General features: G+C 33.1%; 1 protein-coding gene across 1 annotated transcript in view; it reads right to left on the reverse strand.

The window, feature by feature from the left end:
- Window positions 1-12,106: 12,106 nt before the first annotated feature.
- The window catches only part of LOC118184156 (CUE domain-containing protein 2-B), an 80,800-nt gene continuing 67,948 nt past the window's right edge, over window positions 12,107-24,958 (reverse strand). Inside the window, exon 9 of the mRNA XM_035353804.2 lies at window positions 12,107-20,535. The gene's annotated coding sequence lies outside the window, so the exon portion shown is untranslated. The remainder of the gene's footprint in view (window positions 20,536-24,958) is intronic.

A 24,958-nucleotide genomic window follows, 5' to 3' on the forward strand; every position in this document is an offset into this window, starting at 1 on the left:
GTTCTTAAATTTCTACACTAAAATAACTCAAGTAGTGTTCAGGTTAGAAATCTAGATGGAATTTTAATTTGTCATCCACTTCTAGTCACAACAGTCTTAATGTCCTTTGATAAATCTTTAGCTGAATTATTCTTTGGTAATTCTGAAGCTAAACTATCTTCACCCTACGGCTCAGTTTCATTTGAATCATCTGACACCAAAGAGAAGGTATTTCGAGATTAATATTCTCTGGATTGGTCGAAGTAATTCTCCAGACATGGGTTTGACACGAACTACTTGAATGTTGCTGTCTTTTCCTGGGTATAGCTCAATCACTTTTGCTAGAGGCCACAACACCCTGCGTTTGTCATCACATTTGATAAGAACTATGTCCCCGATTTTTATCTGTTGAGAAATCGGCACTGTAGATGGACGTTGCACTAGCAGGCCGAGATATTCCTTTCTAAATCTCTTTCTCAGCTCTCGTAAATTCTGTAGATATCTCAGTCTCTTGTTGAAATCAACTTTATCAAGGTGATCCAAGTCAGGAACTCCAAACACTGGAATTTCACCTAAAAACAAGGACGGTGTCCAAGGGATGAGATCATCAAGAGTCCTCTGACACATAGTGAGTGGTCTGGCATTCCCAGTTGATTCGCAGTCGCACAGCACACTCATCAATTCTTCATAATTCAGACACGACTGGCCTAGGACTCGATGCAAAAGCTTCTTAATCATTTGAACAAGTCGTTCCCAAAAGCCACCTCACCATGGTGCTACGAGCGGACTGAACTTCCAATCGATCTTGTTTGTGGCGCATGTATAATTGTATAATTGTATTTTCACTGTATAATCCCGCATGTATAATTGAATTTTCTAGGCACAACACAACGGTTTAGTTGGCATATTTTAGCTAAGTGTTTTGAAGGGTTTCAAGAGCCACTATAAAACAAGTGGTGCCCTGAATAGAAAACACATTCCAATAGCAGATAATAATTCCAAGATGTCGGATCCTGGACGTCCTTAAAGTATTGCATAGCAATCCGACAGGAGGAAACTTCGGAATAATGAAGACTTTGCATAGAGCTTGAGAGAGCTTCTACTGGAGTAAAGCAAGGGCTGACGTACAATCTTGCAATGCTTTTGCGGCCCAGAAAGGACAGAAGAAACGCAGCCGAGGGTAGTTGCAACACTTTTTGAACGCCTCGCCTTCGACATTCTGGAACCTCTGCCGCGATCGCCTGATGGAAAAAATACTTCCTCGTTGTCATTGATTACTTTATCAAAGTGGCATAAAGCGTATACTACCTCTGGTCAAGAAGCTGTCATGGTAGCATAGGCAATGATCCAGCATTTGATTTCCAGGTTTGGAGTGCTTTTTCAGATACATTCCTATAAAGGAATGAATTTTATCTCGGCTGTAATTAGAGAACTCTATAAACTACTCGGCATAGATAAAAAACCAAAGGAAACCTTTAGAACCACAATCAGACGATACGATAAAGAGATTTAATCTAACCATCCTTAATGGTTTTCCCCATGTGTAACGTGTATACGAGCCAGTTTCCCTTAGAAAGTCCTCCACGAAAGGCATCCCTCCCTTTAGGCAGATAGCCCTCGTGTGCTTTGCCATAATTAAATACACACACACACACACACACACTAACCATCCTTAATAACACCTCGCTGATGGTTTCTAAACACCAACAGGACTGGTACCAGAAGTTATCTCTGTTCTTACTGGCCTATCCCAGTGCAGCCCACGAGACTACCAGCTACTCCCCATCCCAGATGCTCTTCGGTCGTAACCTTTGCCTTCTGATATGTAGTTTGGTCACCCTCCAGATTCGCCTTCATTGCCTGAATAGTACACCGTGTTTAAAAAAAAATATTCTTATTACGAAGTGTTATTTTGTCCAAACTATCGATCACTGCGCCTCGGCTCGGCTATTGGCGAAACGAATACATAGTCTAGTTTATATTAATAGCCGCAAGATGTCAGTTATCTTCTGTTTTGCGTGGTAACCGTCACATGTTTAAAATGGCTACTCCGCAGCAGAAATCCTTTTGTATTCTCGAGTTTGCGAAATGCATTTCCGTAATTACAGTGCAAAGACGTTTCAAGTTGAGGAAGTGATCCTCCGAACGGGTGGAATATTCGCAGATGGTATCCACAGTTTGTAAATATAGGATGTGTATGTAAAGGAAAGAGTCCTGGCCGCCCTTGTGTTCCTGACGAAAATGTTGCACGAATTCCCACTGCTTTCCGAGGTATTCCTTCAGAATCAACTCGTCGTGCCTGTCGGGAGTTACAACTGGCTACAACAATAATTTGGCGAATTTTGAGATTTCGGTTGATTATGAAGCCGTACAAGTACAAGTTACATTTCTCTGCGTCGCAAACGTGTGGCAAACGCAAACGTGTGGCATTTCGTAACGAAATTATTGATGCTATTGACAATAACAGTTTCGCACAACGCATTGTGTTCAGTGATGAAGCGACTTTTCATGTTAGTGGTCATGTAAACGAACACAATGTTCGAATTTGGGGCCTACAGAACCCACATGCAGCCATTGAACATGTAGGAGATTCACCCAAAATCAATGTGTTTTGTACAATGTCCCGATCATCTGTTTACGGCCCATTCTTCTTTGATGGAAAGACGGTTAACCCTTTCCGGCGCAGTGTGTTCGGCGTGAACACACCAAAAATATTCCCTCTTTAGACACTGAAAATAATTGATAAATATCACGAAAACTATACTAATGGTTACTTTTAATCTCTTTTATGAATAATAGATGTCAGCATCACACAAGCAAATCATTAACGTTGAGATATATTCTGTTTTTAAAGACACTGATTTTTCAAAGAAATGTTTCAGCCTTTTTTTTAAATATAAAGAATATCAACGAAAAAAATCTTTATATAATTTTGTTGTTTATATGCTAATCTGCCTATTCTGTAGTCATTTTAATTTTTATCTTTGAAATATTGCATATAGTGAAGCTTTCAGTGTATGGTGTGTTCGGACTGAACACACTGTACTGGTAACGTCTGCCACCTGGGAGTGAGTCACAGAATCTTATCTCGTGCTTCAAACACGGGCTAGGCTGAGAGCGCAAATATATTTATATTTGTTTTTATTCTTTTTTTTCCTGTTGGACACACCCACAAAATGGAAACGGCTTGTGCAATCTTTGTAAAATTATACCTGCATCCTCTCCTAGGCCTAAATAGACTGCCTACAAATTTTTTTGCTAAAATTCCAACTTTAAAGAGTAGCGTGCCGGAAAGGGTTAACGGTCAGCAGTATTTCACTGTGTTACAAAACTGGTTGTTTCCAAGGCTGCACGAAAACAACTTCATTTTTCAACAAGACGGGGCACCCCCGTCACTGGTGTCACCAAGTGCGTGATTATCTGAATGAAACTCTACCGAATCGTTAGATTGGTCGTCAAGGAGCTGGCGAATTAGCATGTCTCATCTGGCTTCCACGGTCACCGGATTTGACACCCTGTGACGTGTCATTAAAGACAACGTTTACGTACCACCACTCCCACAGAACCTGGAAAGTTTCGTAGTCGTATGTCATACAGTTTTAATGAATATATGCATTCGAAATACGTATATTCTTTATGAAACACGCTGTATATTTAGAATATCCAGGCACGGTCTGAAGTGATGTACAGTTTTGTAAGACAGCGCGCCATGTTGGCCACAGAGAAGATGAAAACCCGATTCGACAAGAGAGCCACAGAACATCGATTCAACGTTGGTGACAAGACGTGGTAATAGAATCCGATTCGACGGAAAGGACTTTCTACGGTCACCCTGAGACTGTCCTTACGTTGTCCTAAACCGACTGAACGACTTCGTAGTTCGGATCCGTAAGTCATTAGATTCTAAGTATGAACTCTTTCATTACGACTGGCTAGCCCCTTACTGTAACTATAGTAAGTAGTTCCACAGTGTATATAATGTAACCTATATTATGAGGTATTTTCTCCCTCATTCATGGGGTAAGCACACTCGGCGCGTATTCGAGAAATCCAGCTTCGAGTCCCGACGAGGGCATTGCTCAATTTTTATGTCTCCTGCTTCAAAATAACTGGCGTCCGAGCTAAAAGGGGGTGAACTGTGATTCGTCACCACCAGGATTTGGCGAATGGGTCCTTTAACCCCCAATCGCCTTTAAAATGGGGAGTACATGAGGTATTTTCTCTCTCTTTCCAACATCCTTTCGTGGTGTAACGGTAGCATACTCGGCGCGTATTCGAGGTGTCCAGGTTCGAGTCCCGGCGTCGGCATTGCTCAATTTTCATGTCTCATGCCTCAAAAGAACCTAATAACTCTATAGTACAATAAGAACATGATCCTGTATCTATATACTTTTAAATTCATGCATTTATTTATTGATTTAGTATTTGATGTGTTGTATGTTATTTATTGAGATTTTTATTTTAGTACTGCATTTAGTACTCTGTTATTGATTTCACTTAGTTGTAAGTTGGCTTCCTGTCCAGGGATTTTACTGCCCGGGACGTACAGTCATTGGAAAGGGAGTTATGTTACGAATTTTGTGTATGTAAATAATTTCAGTGAAATTTTATGTAAACTGCAGAATCTCTTGTATAATGTAACATGAAAGACAACAGAATGCGTAGTATCACCGGAAAAATAGAATTACAATGGTAAGTGCGTTTAATATTGAGGCAAATGGAAGCGAAATAGCGCCAACCTGGCGATCGTTTTGGTAACTAATTTTTGTCACCAAATACGGCAAGAAATCGCCAAAAGTCGCAAGGTTTGGCGACCATTTGGGTTGTGTCCCAGACTTGCTCTATAGGGGTCAGAAAATCTTGCTAGCTAATCTATGTGGCGTATATCCTCACTTTCTAGGGAATCGTCGACCAGATGAGCTCAATGTAGACGAACAGTTGTCGTCCATTGATAGGAATGTAGGACCAACTACGCCCCTGAAAAGTCAAACATAAAGATCTAAGATCTCCCTATACCTTATAGCATTCAGGCAGCCTTTATCAAATACATGCAGGGATATTGCGTCCGTCGAACATAATGATAGCCCAAACCATTAAACCACCCCCACAGCAATGATCCTTTTTACCGATAAGAGAGGAATGGAATCGTGTTCCAAGCTCTCTTCAGTACAGGGACGCAGAGAGTGAGTGAAGAGGCTGAATTTCGACACATTATCCCCCTGTAAAATGCACGATAAGTCTGGTTCAAGGTGCATGTTGTCTGCACCATACTTGATAGCAGCAGTGTGGGTTTTCTTGCATTTAACCCTATCTCATGAAACTTTCGAGTAACTGTATGCTTTGAAACTTGGGCTCCAGTGGCAGCATACATTTCACGCGAGAGCTGGAGCTGCCCTGTGTCGCCGCGCTAAAGTGGCAAATAACGATCCTCATTCGTCGTTATGGGACCTTGGTCAACCTTTCCCAGGTCTCCTCGATATAGATCCAGTATCCTGAAACTGTTTTCACAAACTGAAGATGACACTGGGGGTTACGCTCAGCTCTGTAGCCACCTGCGCTTGTGATCGGCCTGTCTCAGCCTACTGATAATTCTCCATCTAATTCCGTCATCCATACGTTCATGTGGCTACTCATTTTATCTGCTACCTTATAAAGTTTAGCCAACTCTTGCAAAAAAGCCAAGAGATTGCTAAGAGAGGAAAATCGTACACAGACGGCGAATACATAAAAAATTGTTTTATAAATGCATCCGAAGAGCTATTTCGGGGTTTTAAGAACAAAGCAGATATTCTGAAAAGAGTTAGAGTTACCATTGTCTGCCAAAACCATTAAAATGTGTTCGAATATAACCACCCAGCATATCGAAGATCTGAAATTGGTTTCGGCTTTATCAATAGCAGTTGACGAGTCTTGTGACATAAATGATACAGTGCAAGTTTAACTTTTTGTAAGATTTATGTCTCATTTAGGCCCTAAAGAAGAACTTTTAGGATTATTGCCAGTCAAAGGTCAGAGGCGGGGAGAAGATACCGCTAATGCTGTAATTGAGTGTATGGATAAACATCATATTGCCCTCAATAAAATTGTGTCGATTTCAACTGATGGGGCCAAAAGTATGACCGGCGTAAGAAAAGGGGTTGTTGCTAATTTGAAAGAAAAAAATTATTCACGAGATACTTGTTTACCATTGTATCATTCACCAAGAAGCGCATTGTGTGCAAACATTTCCGGAAGAAATTTGTAAAGTTTCTTCCTTAGTAAATTAGTGATTACCATTATCAACTCCATTTTCGCTAAAGCTCTTAATCATCGCCAATTCAAAGAATTTTTAATTGAAATGGAGAGTAAGTACATTGATCTTCTGCTTCATAACAAGGTACGTTGGCTATCAAGAGGAAACGTTTTAAAACGTTTCGTGTCCCTTTTTCCAGAAATTAAAGCATTTCTCATTGAGAAGGGCGTTCACTATCCAGAACTAACAGACGATCAGTGGATCCCAAACTTTTATTTCATGGTAGACGTTACGTCTCATCTAAACTTTAGCATTTGTCAAAAATCCTCTTAAAGGCTCGTTTCCACTACTGCGTACGAACGCGTTGCGTCAATTGAAGACACGCCTACGGCATCCGTACAAGCGTTTCCACTGCTGCGTATCCGTAAAATATTTTCATTTTTCGCCGCTAGGTGTCACTGTAATATTTTGGCGCCAAACAAGCAGTTCGCGAGTTACGACGCTGAACATCTGAATTTTTGCTTAAGCCATTATTGTTTGTTTTGGATTTGATATAGATCCTGACGTAAAACGCAGAAAAGTTTTGTTTACTAAATTCCATGTTATTGGAAATTTTTATTTCTGCTTATGAACTGCGAAAGTAAAGTACGCTAGCAATTTTTAGATAAGTAAGGTTATAATGCATATTATGAACATCACTAATTCCATAGAAGCTGAAGTAAATTTAAAAAAATTTTTTTGTCTTTCTAGAAGCCTTAAGTATTATGAAATAATACCTATATTATTAAAACTAAAATGTACTGTTAGTGAAAAAGTAAACAAATAAATAAATAAAATAAAAAAGTTAAAGGAATTAAAAAATAGTTGATACTTTAAAAGTACAGAGCAACTATAAAGAAAGGTTCACAATATTTACACAAAATTTGCTATGCTTGTATACCGCTGACTTCAGGGTCATAGCTGGATAATTTATTAGAAATCTCGTTTGTTTTAAAATGCACTATGAGCAGTTATATTTTATGCATAATCCATAAAATATTATTTTTAATTTTCATTCCAATTAACATGAGACATGATTTAAATAACATGATTTAAACATTTTTAATTCATATCTCTTTTTGTAAAAGAAGTTATAAAAATAAGATTTTTCTCTTTATATATACACACATTAGGTAAAGAAAATGGAAATATTTAATTAATTCCTGCGCTTCTGCTGGAGAGGAGTGAATTTAAAAGCAATTATTATAGTAATTTTTTGTTAAAAAATGTTTAGGGCATTAATACTGTCTCATGTTAATTGGAATGAAAATTTAGAGTCGTAAACATCCCAAAGTTTCAGCACATGTATATACATTCACATAAAAGTGAAACGAAAATATATATATATATCTGCAGGGTTTCAAAATAAATTAAATTTAAATAATTCTCTTCCGCCATTGCTGCAAGGAATGAAATTTGAATTTAACAAACATTTTCTATTCGTAAAAACAAATTTAAATTAAATTTAAATAAAATTTAATGGAAACAAATAAATGATTAAATAAACAAATAAATGAATGAGAGCATATGTAAATCAAGTGCAAGTATCAAAATCCATGAATAAATATATAATTCCAAAAATTTATTTATCTTATTATTCACTTATGCATTTTTATAAATTTTTTAGGATTAAGTCTATCCTATTATTCATTTATGCATTTTTATAATTTTTTTAGGATTAATAAGCTGTCCTATTATTCACTTATGCATTTTTATAATTTTTTAGGATTAATAATCTATCCTATTATTCACTTATGCATTTTTATAATTATTTTGGATTAATAATCTATCCCATTATTCACTTATGCATTTCTATAAATTTTTTAGGATTAATAAATTTTTGGAATTATATATTTATTAATGGATTTTGATACTTGCACTTGATTTACATATGCTCTCAGAATTTAAATGATATTGTAGATTAGTTGGCAGCAATAATTAATCATTTCTTTGTTTGCATTAAATTTCATTTAAATTTAATTAACTTTAAATTTGCTTTTTACGAATAGAGAATGTTTCTTAAATTCAAATATATATGTACAGGGTATGCTTTAAATTAGTATTATATAATTTTCAAACTTTTTTGCGGGAGGAAATTTAAATAAAAAAGAGCATAAATAAAACAATATATTTAACGCTTATAATAATAGAAATAAATTATAAAACACGAATATAGATCAAATTGGAACAAAAAGCTGAGAAAGTTGCAGACAGGGTGCAAAGAGCATATGGGATTCGAACTCACGACCCCCAAAACTAAACATTAATACCGTCAGCTTTACCACGAAGCTAGACACTGCAGACATATGCCTATTTTGGCTTATATACATTATCAAGTAAATCAATTCTTAAAACTAAATTTTTTGGTCCTATTTCAGTGTGCTATCGTCTGAAAAATTCACGAGAGTTTGTTTTTCAGTTTCTAGTACATGTTTTACAAAAAACATTATCTTTTAAAGTGGCGTTCCGATTGAAGTTAAACGGGCTGCTAAAAATACATTTCATGTGCTTACAAATATATGTTGGCCAAAAAGATATATTTATAAAGGGAAATACAAATTTAACATACTCTTTAATGCAGTGGAATATTTAAAAGGCTATCAAATTTAATTTATAATTAACGTTTTTTGTTTTTACCTGTTTCAAAAGAAAAAAATAACAAATCTTTTAATCATATCTAATTTGCTATAGCAGTTTGATATAGTCAGACATTCATTTTCATTAAAGGTAAATGAGTATGCAGAACTAGGAAATAATTGTCAGGACAAATTTTGCTATTTCATGGACTTGGAAATATAATTTTTGCCACTGATTTTCGTGAACTGAATTTCTTGAACGCCTGATTTTATCTGCGAACAAGTACTGTAGTTGCAGTTATCTTATTTTTCTTATCTTTTTTTTTAACTAAATTCAGCTGATTGGTGTCTTTTTCAGCACGCAGATTTCTCGCTATAATGTTAATTCAGAAATAAGTATTTTTTAGCAAAACATTCTTTTCCTATTAGCGAGAGTTCATCGCTACTTCTGCCGCCATTAATTTTTAGTGCCTGCACCTGATTGCTCCTTTTTCACCACGTGACCCCAACGCATCCGCAGACATACGGATAGAAGTTGAACATTGTTGAACTCCATCCGTATGTCATCCGTCACCGCACACCGACCGGATTGCAGATGTCAATCAAAGTGAATTCGCTCGCTGATTGGAGAAACGCATACGCAGCAGTGGAAACGGGCCTTAATGCTACGATAACCGAGTTGAAATTTTCTCCTTTTGAAATTGACATTGGTAGCTTCGAAATACAGTTGCTGGATTTAAAAAACAAGGAGATATGGCGCTCTAAATTCGAACGTCTTTCTGTTCAATTGGAAATATTGGAGAAGAAAAAATGTGATCTTAGTTCACAACACAAGTGGTCTGCTTTGAATGACCTGGAAAAGGAAGACATGATCATTTTCAACGCTTGGAGCTCATCTCTGGCGGATATGCAGATGCTTTCGTTTTGTAATCCAAATTAGTAACAGCTTGTCTTTTCTCCAATTCCCTTTGTATCAAAATAGATAGAAGCAAAAATTAAATCAGTTCTATTTTCCTTTTAAATTTACACATACATACATTAAGTTTATACATACAAACCTAATTCACTAATTAAGACACAATAACACGCCGAATAAATACCAATTCAGAAGTCAAACAACAAAAATTCACTAGGATACGCAAAGGTCCTTTTAGCTTCGTTTCCCTAAGAGGCCACATACCTAGCACACTCCTACTTACGCTACTGTCCTTATTAAATAATTCGATTCCGATATTACCAATGTGCAATCAGCTCACAGTAAGAAAAAACAAAGGCGTGGTGACCTTGAAAGAAGCTCCTACATCACAGTGTAGTATTAATTCGGCTAAATATAGGAAACACTCAGATATCTGCCTCAGGTTAGAAGTTTTTCTAAGGTAACTGACTCGTACTTTTATTACATTTGAGGTAAAATACGAAAACCTTCGCAAACAAGCTATTAAGTATCCAGAAACTTACCTAAGCAGGAACTGCCAGTTTATGTACTCAGTCATTTATGGGTGATTAACTTCATATCGGAAAGGTTAATTGCCTTAGAAGGGATGCCTTCGTGGAGGTTTTTTATATGCAAATAGGCTGTTATTCACTTTACACATAGAGAAAACTCCGAAAACAACACCTAGCCTTCTGGCTAGAAACCGAACAGTAAAGCAGTCCAGAATTATTGACCAGTGCATGAGTTACACTAGAAATGTACCTTCTACAATGCAATTTAAATGCTTTCCTGTCTGAGAAACAAATTTCCAGAGGAGGGAAAGAGCCAATTTTCTCAAGATTTCCACTGCAGCTGCCATACTTCCAGGTCGTTGAGGAGGGAACCCGAATTTCTCAAGATGACTATTTGCTGGTTATTCCCAGAAAGCAGCCAAAAGAACTTCATTGGAGCTTATTATTTTGGCAGGAATGTCGCAAATATCAAGACTTGACACCTTGAAATTCTGCCAATTTGGGAGTACTTTGAAGTTTTTTAATGGGATATCGTCAGTTTTGGCGGTCAGATTCCGACAGGAGGGGAGAACCCAGAAAATCAAGTTTAAAACCCGAAGAAATATATCATTCAGAACTTAAGGGGGGGCTTACCCATTCCCTACCTGTCAGCGCAAAAAGGCTCGACTCGAAATCCAGAACAAGAGAGACCATTGCGACGAGAGCTCTAACACCTCAACAGGAATATTCGCTACTCGTACAGCGATTTCTCCACTAGAAAAGAATTCTCGAGCCAACCAATAATTTTCACATTCAGTTGTCGTAAAAGTTTATTTTGCGGGCGTCGAAAATCATCGCTGGGGTCAAGTGCTTGCCCTGCAGCTTCTGAGCGATTAACTCACTCAATACTGGTAGTTCGGTCCGCAGTTTGAATTCCGGCGAACAGGTTGCTGCATGGACGTTTTCGTAGTTTTTCTCGTGCATAATGTGGATATGAACCAGTTGTGTGCATCGCCAAAATCAAATTGAAGTTACACGCTTTGCAATCTTGGCCACTCGCAAAATCTAAATAAAACCAAAGCCCTCACTGAGTTTTAATCTCGCCATCTTCTGAAAACAAGATTCCAATGATGCAGTGAGATTCTTCCGTTTTACATGTGCTGCTTCATTACGCAGCAAATAAGGAAACACAATGTGAGCTACTATTTAGTTTTCATCCTCCACAACTCTTCTTTGTGAAGTACATCTTAAACTACACGAAAAAGCTTTGACTGCACTAAAGCCATATTTGCCAAACGAATTTTCCTGTAATTTTTTATCTGTACATACTGCTGTTGTTTTTCTGACTTATATCACTTGTTTTATTACAGTAACATCAGAACAAGTCTCCGATTATCGTGGCAAGGAGAGCAGGATTTCGGCTGACGTTAGCACCAGCCTTGAGCGCCTTTACGTACGTTTCTGCGAAGCTCTGTCACCATGTTGAAAGAGAATTCCACGAGGGACAGATCAGAAAGTCTCACACATATCTTTCACAACTATCAAACTACTTGAGAGGGCTTCCCCGACATTCGAAACCAGCCGCATCAATAAGGCAGTTAGCATCACTAACCCTTATATTGAGAAGGGCAGCACCTGTGCATAATAAAGAGCTGTACATAATAAATATTTTAAGAGGATGAAACTCTCAATTATGCTATTATTGCGTTGTTACAGCACAATTAATTTGATACTGCAAATCAAATGAATTTCATATTATTGATCTGTTATTAAAAGAAAATACATATGTAAAGCAAATAAATAAAAAGGGGTGTAGTATTATTTATTGTAACAAATGCAGTAATTATAAATTTAAATATAATTTATTGCAACAAATACCGAAAGAATTTATAGCATAAAGGCGCATTTTCTGTTTACATTTCGTAATCTATGTAATTAACTAAAATAAAATTTCTGAACATTTCCAAAAACAGAAGCACTGCAGAAAGCCATTTTGATTATAACTTCTGATATACCCCTTTAACTATAGCTTTTAATCTAGACACGTTCTGAAGGAAAATTTTCAACATAAAGTAATCTCAATAGTTCAGAAATGAACAATGTACAACAAAAATTTATTTTCATACTGAAATGAGTGTAAATACTTCAGGAAATTCAATATTTTATTTCTGCAAAACTGCACTAAATACAGAGTAAATAAAACTCAGGTACACATAATAAATAAAACAAATTTAAATAACTGTTAAAAACATAAAAATTCAATAAAAATTATATATATCACAGGGTAGCACAGGAGAAATATAAAATAGAAAATATAGCACTTCAGCCAATGAAGAATATTACCATCAATAACATATAAAGGAGAAAATATATTCCTTAATTATAGTGCATGAAAACAATTTTAGGATATAGGTACTAAAATCTCTTTTCTGCAGAAGGTTATAAATTTACATACAATAACTGTGACATTTAAAAAGCAAATGTGCACAAGATCTTTTCTCACTACTAATATTGTAAAAATGCAATGATACGTGAATAAAGAAAAAGGAATAATGCTGCTAAATGAATTCAGGGAAAACTCTTACTATTGAAGATCAATATGTAAATTAACATAGAGAATTCGCAAATGCTAATACCCAGAATCATGCAGCATTAGGAAAAGTAAACATGTTTTGATAAGAAACTTCTAGTTTAGATACAAATAAAATAATTTTAGTTTGAAGAGAACCTTGAAACATACATTTCTCTCTCTGAACAGTCAAAAATGAAGAAATAACTAAAACATTAAAAAAATATAACAATTTTCCATTATAATAAATTATTCTATATATATTTAAAAAAAGATTTTGACTAGAATTAGTTCAAAAGTTTTCCAGTGTCTCTTTTTCATATAGAAACAACTTGACTTAAAATATTCTGTCTTATACTAACATAATTCTTACTGCTTCCATGGTTGAAGCTGATATGGTTGAAGAAATTTTACTTTCTCAGCTAGTAAATCTCTAGTATTGTAATTTAGTTCTCAAATGTTTAAATGTGATTATATATGTACCCATTTAAAAAACATTGGTTTGTAATCTACAATAACTCTACATTAAAATACAAAGAAAGGATACATCATTAGTCAGATGGTTGTGCTTTTAAAATTGCTGTTAAAAGTAATTGTTCTAGAAATTACATCCAATTATACTAAACATTTATACTTTTAACTCAAAATAAAAGAACACTTTTTAAGAAGTTATAAATGGAAGAATCAAGTTATTTCAGTAATATGTTGTTAAAATATTTCAATAAAACTGTTGGGACACATATCTATTCAAAACATTTACAGAAGAGAAGAGTAATAAAAACTCCCTTTATATGATTTAGACACAAAACTTGTTCATTAGATTTGTTGATTTTATATTTTATAATTTTAAAAATCTTTAACTAAAATCACCTTTAAACTTCCCTTTGGTTTAAAATATGTAAGTTATGTCAATTATGGAGAAACAACATTATATATATTGCACAACAAAAACAACATAAATAAGTCAAATAACTTAACTGTTGTGGAAGAAAAAAGTGGCACTTAAGTCTTTAACTACAGTGAAATAGAAAACAACACAAAACTGCATATTAAAAATGAACAACAAACGATCCTAGTTATGTGCAGTTACAAAGCAAATGGCTACTTGAACAAAAAAATCAAATGATAAAATAATGAATATAAGCGACATGTGAGACATTAGCATAAATATCATACAATACAAATAATTATAACATGCTATTAATTATATAACTTATTTAAAGAAATTTAAATATAGGTATAAATAAATGCTGGAAAACCAATAGACAGAGAGTATATACATGTAGCAGAGATGCTGAAATGAAAAATATAAAGCTGCCATGCTTCAAAAGAGGTGCGAGGAATATAAATCTGTGTGCGTACAGAAAGGGCTTTACAAATTTTCTTACAGAGCTATTACCAGATTTTCAAGAACATTTTGTTTTCAGCATTATCTAATGGTATTTTCTTGGGACAGGAGGTAGTACATGACATCATGTGGTTCACCAGCTCTTCAACATCAACTTCATGAATTTAGCAAACATGCATGTGGATTTAATGCATAGCACCTTACTCAATTATCTACAAGAAATGATACTGTGTGTAGGTAGGTGTGTGTGTGTACATATGATAAAAAATGTGCGAAGAAAAATTTTAACTTTAATTAGCAACATTTGTTTAACTCTCCATTTTAATTTAATTTCCTCCTTCATCCTTAAAATCGTAATTCTTATAATAAATCTCTCTAAGCTGCATCATTTCAAAAATAATCCATGATTCTTATATAACACTGTATCATACAATACGAATAACTGCACTTAACTTGCAAAAGACTTTAGACTAATAATTTTAGAAAGTTATTAATTAGCAAATCAAACTACCCCTAAACCAAAATTAACTAATTTTGAATGAGATTTCCTCTTTAACACACCATATTTCCCTTTTTGCTTTTGTTACTAGTTAGCCTACTGCTCTGTATGTCTTCAAAATATATTTCAGAATTGTATCGGTACTTACATAGTTCTTCAAGAAAAGGTTTAATTAGTGCACCACACCATTTTATCTATGCTGATGTGAAAATTCTTGTCAAAGAGAATAAAAAATATTTAAATCAGGCATGACTGCAAGCTTCTTTAAGTATCAATATCTGTGTTTGACATCCCTGTTTATTTCCCATTTATATATATATATATATTGTTACAGATTTGGTAGTTAAATAGTTAATGATAGTACAATTATAAATAAAATTGTTTTATTCCCTGTGCAGTACAGCGCATGACGAATATTAAAAGAAAGCTAAGCTGGAACATTAAAAATACAAGAGCATGTGCATTTAACATTTAATAAATAAATATCTCTTTTTTATTTCGATAAATCAACATGTCGATAAATCAACATGTTTCGATAAATCAAAACAATCTTGCATGTGATTTAAAAAACTTATAAAAAGGAGGAAAACCTCTCAGTTCAGTTAATTGTTGTTTTAAGAGATTGTTTAGAAAACTGCTCTTGTTGACTGTAGCGAATTCGCGGACTAGCTTTCTCCAGCTATTTTGAATTAAATTTTGATGAATGTTTGAGTAGTTAAAAGATAACTACTGTGAGATATTGCACTATTGTAAGAATATCTGAGGAAATTTAAGCATTTTGTTTTATTTATTTGTGATAATAATAAATCATTCATTTTCAGTGGACTTGTAGATTCAATTCATAATGAACCCGTTGCATGCAACAATATATATAATAGACCTTAATTATTATCACCTAGGAATAGAATGCAACTTAAATAAAGTAAATTAAATCAATATGTAACTCAACTAATTTAGAAATGTTAAATATAAAAGTCATATTGGGGTTGTGAATAGTAGCCATTAAAAACGCTATTAAAGCTTACCTGAACATATGTACAATGAATTATAAAATGATAGAAATGAACTAAATGCCCCCCCCCAAAAAAAAATTTAGAACAGGGAAAAAAAGTAAAAATCAAAATTAAATTATTGTTTACTTGTGAAAGAAGTACTGACTTTTCAAGGTAAAATCATTTTCCTTTAACAGATGCACAATAATTTGGGGATTATCATGTTTTGTCACAATCGATCCTTGAACAATTACTATATCAATAAATTACTTTTGCTATATACATACACACACAAAAAATGTAATTTAAAGTTCAAATATGTATTCAGTAATGATTAATAATGCAATAATGAGATATATTCATAACAATGTAGAAAAAGGAAGGAAATTAAGACCAAGAGAAAGACAATGTAAAACAAAGTAAGCAATAGCTTACTTGGAAGTTGAACAATAAGTTTAAATACAAAATATTATTTGGCCTAAACCTGTATTTAGTTTCATATTATATTTTTGGATTTCCCATAATAATTAAATGTCTAATTCCTTTGCACATAAGTTTTTGCATATACTTTATTGCATTGCTAATTTTATTTGTCTTTTTCTTGGTATTTATTTCCCCCTTTTTCTGCACTATTATGAATGTGTTCCATTATCGCATCAGGAAAATCAATCATCATTGAATACATATTTAAACTTCTTTATCTTTTTTAATTATCTTTTTTGTTGTTTTTGTGTATAGGGAAAGTAATTTATTGGTTTCTATTCAAGGATCAATTATGATAAAATGTGATAATGTCCAAACTATTGTGCATCTGATAAAGGAAAATGTTTTCCCCTTGAAAAGTCAGTTCTTCTTTGGCAAATAAACAATAACTTAATTTTGATTTTTATATTTTGTTTCTATTGCAATTTTTTTAACATTTAATTCATTGGTATAATTTTGTGATGTATCATATATATGTTTAAGTAACCTTTAATAGCATTTTTAATACTTAACTTTAATACTTCATGAGTGAAATAGGACTTTTATATTTCACACTTCTAAATCAGTTGAGTTGCATATGAATTTAAATTACTTTATTTAAGTTATAATATAACATTGAAACACTATTTCTGGAGAGAAAAGTTAAATTCTAGTATTAAATACAAATGTATATAATCTTAGTAGCAATAGTGCTGGATTCTTTAACTTCTTCTTCCATTTGGTTTTCAATTTAGTCCTATATATATATATATTAGAAAAGAATTTACATAACTGATTCCTATCTTGTTTATAACTTAATCCTTTAAAGCTGCTAATATTTTTAGCATTAAATCAATCTAGTAACAATTAAACTGAACTAAAACTCTTCCAAGATATTTTGATACTGAACACAATCAAAAGTTCTAAAATAAACTGTACATGCCATTTTAATACTATTTGTTTTCTGTCACAATTACAGCATCTTAAATTAAAACAGTATCTTAATCTAATAACAGAAGATACAAGAGTTGCAAAAAGAAAAAAACACTGTATTTTTAAAGATTCAAAATTCCTGTACTTTAATACCTGTATCACACGGTCCTGATTATCCATGATACGACAGACAATCGCTACCTTGGAAGAGTGAAAATTCCAATGAAACAAAATTTACAAGTGTTATAAATTTCACCAGATTATATCATACAGTAGCACTTTTAAGCCTCCTTGTATCTTAGCAAATTCAACATTATATAAAAACACAAAAGAGAAATATACTTTCACACTTATTCTTGTAAATGCATCATTTAAAACACAACTTATATGTATATGAGTTTAAAGAATAAAAATACATTTTAATATGAAATGTCCATCTCATAATGAAGTTTAAAATGAATGATATTTTAGGATTTTCAACTTTCTAGAAAATATCCTTTATTTTTTAAAAACGTTTGTTGTAGAATTAAATTTTTCTTTATTGTTAAAATGCTCTGCAAGCAGCTAGGTATCAAAATGTTAACAGGATATTTATAGTATCTTCTTACTGTTTAATATTAGAAAGATTCATATGGAAAATACTGCTCTGATGACATTTAGGGTATCAGCATTGTGTGGGTTTTTCATTTATAAGTGTAGTATTCAAGACAACCTTTCTTTCAAGTCCAAGAAAAATAGACTTTCATTCGTTTGTGTCTCAAATAATGGGGAAGCTGCTAATTCAAAATTTGAATGCAAAGCATTCGTCAAACGTTACTAGAAAAGCTTAATGAATCAGTAACACATTTACCTAGTTAATTTTTTTTTTTTTTACTATGCTGCAATATTCCCTCTATGATGGCAAAATTTTTTTTTTTGATCATCAGTGTTCTAAGACATTTTAATACAGCTTAACACATTTACGGGTATGGAAACAATACATTAGGCTTATCAAATATATAAGATAAAAATGCTTGTATAGATAACATTTACGGTAAGGCTATTACGATGAAAATTCCCACATAAGTTTAAATGCCAATAAAATCCTTTCACAATGACCAATCAATCTTTTCAATAATTTTCAATGAATACTGACCATTCAGATAACAAGAATCTTCAGTACAACGAAGACTAAAATGTGATTTTTAAAAACAAAATTCTAATACTCTCACAGAAATGAATGAAATGAATTTTTTAAAATATTAAAAAAAATTTCATAAAAACTTATTATAACAACATGTATATAAGATAAAAAGTATACTAAACATAAAAAACAAACAAACAAAAAAAAAAAAAAAAAAAAGGGGGAGGGGGAGAATTGTATAAGTGATTTATCTCAGCATAGTAATTTTGCTCAGAACTAAAAAGTATGAGTATACAATGCCATGACAGCAGAAAAAGCTTTAATTAGTAACAAGGATTCTCATCCTCCTATAACACTTCAAAAGTGAATCATGCATGCTTTCATTTCATCAATTCCATCATATTCAGTGCTTTACCTGCATTTAAAATACACAATCCCAATTCAATTAATGAGAGCCTCTTTGGTTCATAAATTAAATTTTTAAAGTAGTAATACACAAATATTTATTTTGAAAACATCTAGGTCTTTAACTGTAACAGTGACGATAAAACAATAAAGTTACCTAAAAATACATTAATTTGAACTTCGCTTTTAATACAAAAAAATATTATCTGGTACTTTTCCCTGCTTCCTTTATTACTAATTTTTTAAAGAAAAGGCAGGGATGCATAGGTGGGAACTGTCAACAGGTTCTAAAGTAAAATTTCAGCAGAATATGGATGAACTGATATGATACATATCACTTAATTTATCATTCTTTGATATATGATGGTGAAAAATTCATGAAGTGGTTACATGTAATGGGGGTTATCACATCTAATGACATGCAAGGCTAGGAGAAAAATTTCTGAGAAACGAGTATCTCCTTCTACCATTGGAGGATTCTTAACTGAAACATGTTTTGCTGGCAACTGATATCCCAGCTAGCTATGAGGGATATTTAACATTTGAAATGAAAATGCTCCACTTGAAGCTTTGGACCTCAAAGGTTTTTCTGACAGGACTTGTTTCTGAGATAAATCAACCACTGTTAGTGATACCAGTTAGAATACTGCAGACACAAGAACACATATTGAAATGCTATTCATAACGTACTCTGAAAGATAGTCAAGAACTAGAAAAAATATATTAAAGTGACAACTTTTATGATACGGAAGCTGCAACACAAGGATTTAATTCATTTACTGATTCAAAATGTTTCAGATGCATCCATATTTTTTCAAATAAAAAACAACAAATTATTATAAATTTTAGCAGGTTGTTTAAATTACTATCTCCCCCAAGTTAAAATTATTTTCTTTTAAAATATTGATAATTTAAATTTTGGAATAGTTATGAGAAATGCATAACATGACAAGTATGAAAGTATAAAACTCAATATTTCAATCAGAAAGTACAGAGTACACAAAATATGGTGCAGTGAACGGATTTTTTTTTTGTTTTTTGTTGTTGTTGTGATAATACAGATACTTAAGAATAGTATAACATTTTGGGCAATAAAATGCTTGTTAAATTAAATAAAACTGAAAGATCACATTCATTTGCATTTTAAAATACACTTTATATAAGTAATGGATATTTTTCAGTGACTTGATATAACAAATACAGTTAAAGGAAATAAGTGAATTAAGTAGTGTGCCTTAACTTATTCCATTCCTGAAAATTTTGGATTTCAAATTACGTGTGGAATACTTTAAATGCTCTAATAAAAATACAAATTTAATCAATAACTCCTGAAAATACCTCATACCTAATAAAAACTTTGAATAACCGCATCATTAGAAATATATGCAATTCCAATTTTAGAAATGATGAAACGTTTCTTCAGATTTGCTGGAAATTGGGCAATATCAAGGTGGCATGACTAACATGTGTGATGCATCTAAGGATCAGGACTATATATGCATAAAAACATCAAGAAAAATTTAAAATTCTACTATTTAAAAACAAATGCATGTTTTAAAATTAAAATTTTTGTCTTGTATCACATAAAATTTTAATAAAACTACAGAAAAGTTTTCTGTGTTTTAAGAATGCATAATAAGCATAGAATATACATGCTTCTTCCTTATTCAATCTAATCAACATATTCAAGGTACTTTACTGAACTCAGCAAGTTCATGAGAAGCATCTAACTCTATACTTAACATCATTCTTGAATATGCTATACTGAGCTAAAACTTCAAAGTAAAGTCTTTGAAACATTATGCCCAGATACTGTCACTCTTTAAATATTGAGAAATATGCAGAACATTTCAGTCATATAACACAAATAATATGAAAATAGAGACTTTGGCATATGCACCACAGTGCACTGTATTTCTTTGTAGAAGATATACTTCACTTATTTAGATTCACCTGCAAATACAAATAAACATTACAATTGAAATTACCTTTACATTGTGAAAATGCAAATTATAAACTTTAAATTCACTTTTATCATTACAAGCAGAATCATAAGATTTATTTACAGCAACCGCTTAGCATTTCATGGAGAAATCAGTTACTCATCATAAACAGAATATAAGTAATTATGTAACAAGAAAAAAAAAAAAATCACATTATAGCACTACAGTACCTGCCATTTATTAAACTCATTGGTTAATAAACTCAGCTGCTTATTATATTCAAATTTCCAGGAACCAAAACAAATATATACTAATCAATAACCCCCATTGGCAGGGACAGGGTTCGATCTAGACCTGAGAGTGGGTGCAGCTGCCAGGGCAGTGACACGCTACCATATAGTCTCTCCTGTCCCAGTCCGACATCGGGCCCCACTGGTCACCAGTTCCCTGGGCTGATAATGTCAGACATCATCCCTGGATCTTGACTGGGTTGGAATTTCCAGAACCGGCTGTTTATGGGAGGAAGCCCAGGGTTCTGTCTAGTAAATTGGCTAATGTCTAGACAGCCTCGACCTCTGGGGTAAATAATTAGTCTTCACAGGACTAGTGCTATCATTTATTCGGTAGTTGGTTCAGGCTTGGCAGAGACCATACTGGTATATATGTATCTGCTCCTTGGATGTGAGGCATTACATGGTCAGATTTGAAGGTTATGTGGGGAACTGATGCCCCTCGGTCAACACTTGGGGATGGACGATATCTTACATGTGAAGTCCTCCTGGGTTGGCCAATGGTGGTTGGCCCCTCTCGGATAGCCTCTGGAAGATTGGACACTTAATCTATGTAAGACAGTTTCTAACTCGCTAGGAAATGGGAGTCTACATCCTCTGGATTCCAGCCCCTCTCCATTTATTCAAGCCGTTTCCACAGCTTATAAAATTCAAACTGTCAAAAGACTTATTCTTCATATTGTTACAGACTTGGTATTTAGATAGCTATTTTTGGTAGAATTGTAATTAAAATTGTTTTATTTCCTCGTGTAATGCAGCGTGTGACAAGTTTTAAGAGAAAGCTAGACCAAAAAAGTAAAAATACAGGAGCATGCACATTTAATAAATAGATATCTCATAATTTATATTTAAATCGAAATAATGCAATTGTGTGTTAGCTGTAACTACAACTCTACTCTTTTGCTTTCCAGAAACCTCGAGGAAATTATGAGAAGCCTCTCGTGACTGATTAAACAACTTATAAAAGCTGAAGAAAAACATCTCAGTTCAGTGGTTTACTAAGTTTTTGTCGTTGATTGTAACGAATTCGCGGTGAGATCGGATTAGCTTTCTCCCCACTTTGGATTGAGTTCTATTTAACATTTTAGTAGTTTAAAATATAACTACTGTGTGATAGTGTGATAGCGCACGAATATCTGTGAGGAAAAAAATTTCAGCATTTTGTTTTATTTTTTGAGATACGAAAAAATTTTATTGGCTTTTTATCAGACTTGTGCTTTCAATCTATTACAAACCTCTATGCATGCAACAACATCTAGAATAAATTGTTTCTGGCTGATAACAATTGTTGTTCATTCATTAAACTTTCAGTTATGTAGTGCTTCAATAAAATGGGGTTAGCAGGAATTTTGGCCAGTGTAGTTAGAAGCAAGAACCTCTGGAGGTGTTGGGCACTTTTCCCTAGTCCCTGTCAGACCTTATTATTAACAAAAACAGTCCTCTAGATACACTGGAAACAAGTTCTTTAATTGTAAATGAGTGAGTGTTTCCTAGGATTAAAGAAAAGATGGTGCTTAATTGAGCTCTGGTTCCCTTTCTTGAATACTAGCTGACAGAGGATGGAAGTGCATACAGACACTAAGTTTTCAGGGCGTTCTCAGAAAGCATCATGAAATGCTTCTTTGCATTATCATATACTATCAATCTTTGAATGGGGAAAGGGGAGTGGTCATCACAGACTGAAGAAAAAAGGAAGAACAGATTATGCCTAAAATAACCATGAAGGACACGTCTTGACAGACAAAGTGCAACTTTCTTGCTAGCTAGAAACAGGAATTTTGGATTTGAATAAATGGCTGAAGAGAAATTTTTTATTTGCTGTAAGTGTGACTTGTAACTCATAAAAAATGTGAAAATAAAGTGATTTAAGTCTGAAAGAAAAGGATAAATTTCTCAAAGATTATATGGTTGGGTAAATGCAGTCAAAGAGAATCAGCATTAAAAATGAGAACTATGCAAACAGCATTCTGCAGTTTATTTAAACGAAGGGGAAACAAAACTGATAAAGTATTAGCAAAGGATGCAAATGTCTGTGCATAAGTGATTAAAAATTGAAAGACATTGATAACTGTTTTTCTAGAATAGTTTGAAGCTATGAGACTAAAAAATATTCCAATTTCTAGAGCTCTTTTAACCAGAAAAGCTTTACAATTTACTAAAATACTGGGAGAAAAATTTGTGCCATCTGATGGATGGTTCACAAGAGGCTCTTTTATGACTCTACATAAAAGAGAGAGATAACAACATTGTTTATCAGAAATTACATGGTGAGGAGGAAGGTGCAGATCATCAGTCGGCTGAGAACTAGATAAAAGAGTTTTTACCCGGGCTTCTAAAGCCACATGAAATTTATAACACAAAAGAAACTGGTCTGTTTTAGACAGCATTACCATAGCACAAACTAATGCATAAAAGTGAAATAGAAGCTGATTTTAGGAAGTTAAAGAACAAGTTACTGTGTTATTAATGTGCAATATGGATGCAATAATAAAGAAGACATCATTGGTTATGCGTATTTCCAAACCCTACCCCACTTTTCGAATTTTTGACGTCACGGAAATATCGACTGGTTTCACCTGGCAAGACGCCTACCCCACTTTTGACTACTACGGCGCGCTTTCGAAAGAATTGTGCTGCTAAATAGTGTGTTTAGGTGCTAATTGTAAGATTTTCGCAATTTAAATTATTATGAGTGGGAATTTACGCAAAATCTTTAGTGAATTCCCAAAATCTGGAAGGTGATACTCGGCAATAAATGTGCTGCATTTCATCGCAAAATTCAGCGACGCCAGTAAAAGTGTTCGAAAAACTTATCCACATCTGAAGCCACTATACAAAAATTGTATGTGTGCCAATACAGCAATTTAAATAAAGAAAACAATTACAGAAAACTTCAGATCAAGGAATAAGAAAGAATTGCAGTGCCTCTATGTGCTTAACAACTACGAAGCATTCTGCAGACTTTCGTGCCAAAATCAAGGTTGACAAATAGATTAATACATTTTAATGTTTCTTTTAGTGTATATATTTCAAAATTATTAAAATAACTTGAACAGTTGTTTAATTGCTTAAATCAGCAATAAAGTTCATTTATAAAGATATACAAGGAACTTCATAATTCATTGCTTTGGTGAACAATTTTACTAAATTACCTAGCTTTATAACATTAAATATCTTCGTAACTGTGGTATTATGCTCTGTTTTATAAAAGCTTAACTACTTTATTCATTTGTTATACATTAAGATATTTTCTGATTTATTTACTAAATGCATAATCAATTATCAGGATTACTAAATGTATTAAGAAATTCCATACATGCTTGTGCAGTGTGAATGCATGTTTGTGTAATGAACTTTGATTTTCATGAACGAAAAAGAAATACAATCTCCGAATAAGTACTTTTTTGTTTTCCAGTTCCTGTGTTTAGCTGTAAAAGTAAATTTACTTCAAGTATGTGTCTGTGCAATTTTGACAATGTAAATGCTGAAATGTATGTACAGTAAAAACTCAACAAAAAAAAAATATGCAGAAAGCTCCTGAAATTTTGGATAGCCGAGAATATAAAAAATAAAATATTGTGATAAGTGAATGGAAGAATAAACTACTAGTCTAAAACCATAAAAACAGTTTATCTTATTTGTATCAACTTGACTATCAAAAGCCAATATTTAATATTATGCACGATTTTGAAAACATGTATGCTGCTGATCTTTGAATATGATAATGGGTGATTTTTACAATGGTTGTTATGGGATTTAAGACTGCAAGTTGAGACTTTAAATATGAACAATAGTAATCTGAAAATTTGAAGTAGTAATTTTATATGCAATAATCTCTGCCAAATAACTTCCATGTTTTAAGTAATTAAAAAAAATATTTTTAACCACTTATTATTAATTTTATAAAGTACATTCTATAATTTAAATTTTATTTACTTTCATCTATTTTTAATGTTTGCCATTATAAATTTCATACTATGTACTATTTTAAGATTTAATAGTTGCTAATTAAACTTCCTTTACAATTTATTTAGTTATTTTATACATACATTTATATTTTATGTAAGAAAGGGATTTATGTGCAACAGATATACAGTGAAAATCATTTAACACAAAACTGAGGGGACTGAAATATTTTTTCGT

The sequence above is a fragment of the Stegodyphus dumicola genome, chromosome X1, assembly GCF_044657685.1.
Source record: "Stegodyphus dumicola isolate Sdum_Otavi_A_Nest chromosome X1, ASM4465768v1".
Lineage (NCBI taxonomy): Eukaryota > Metazoa > Arthropoda > Arachnida > Araneae > Eresidae > Stegodyphus > Stegodyphus dumicola.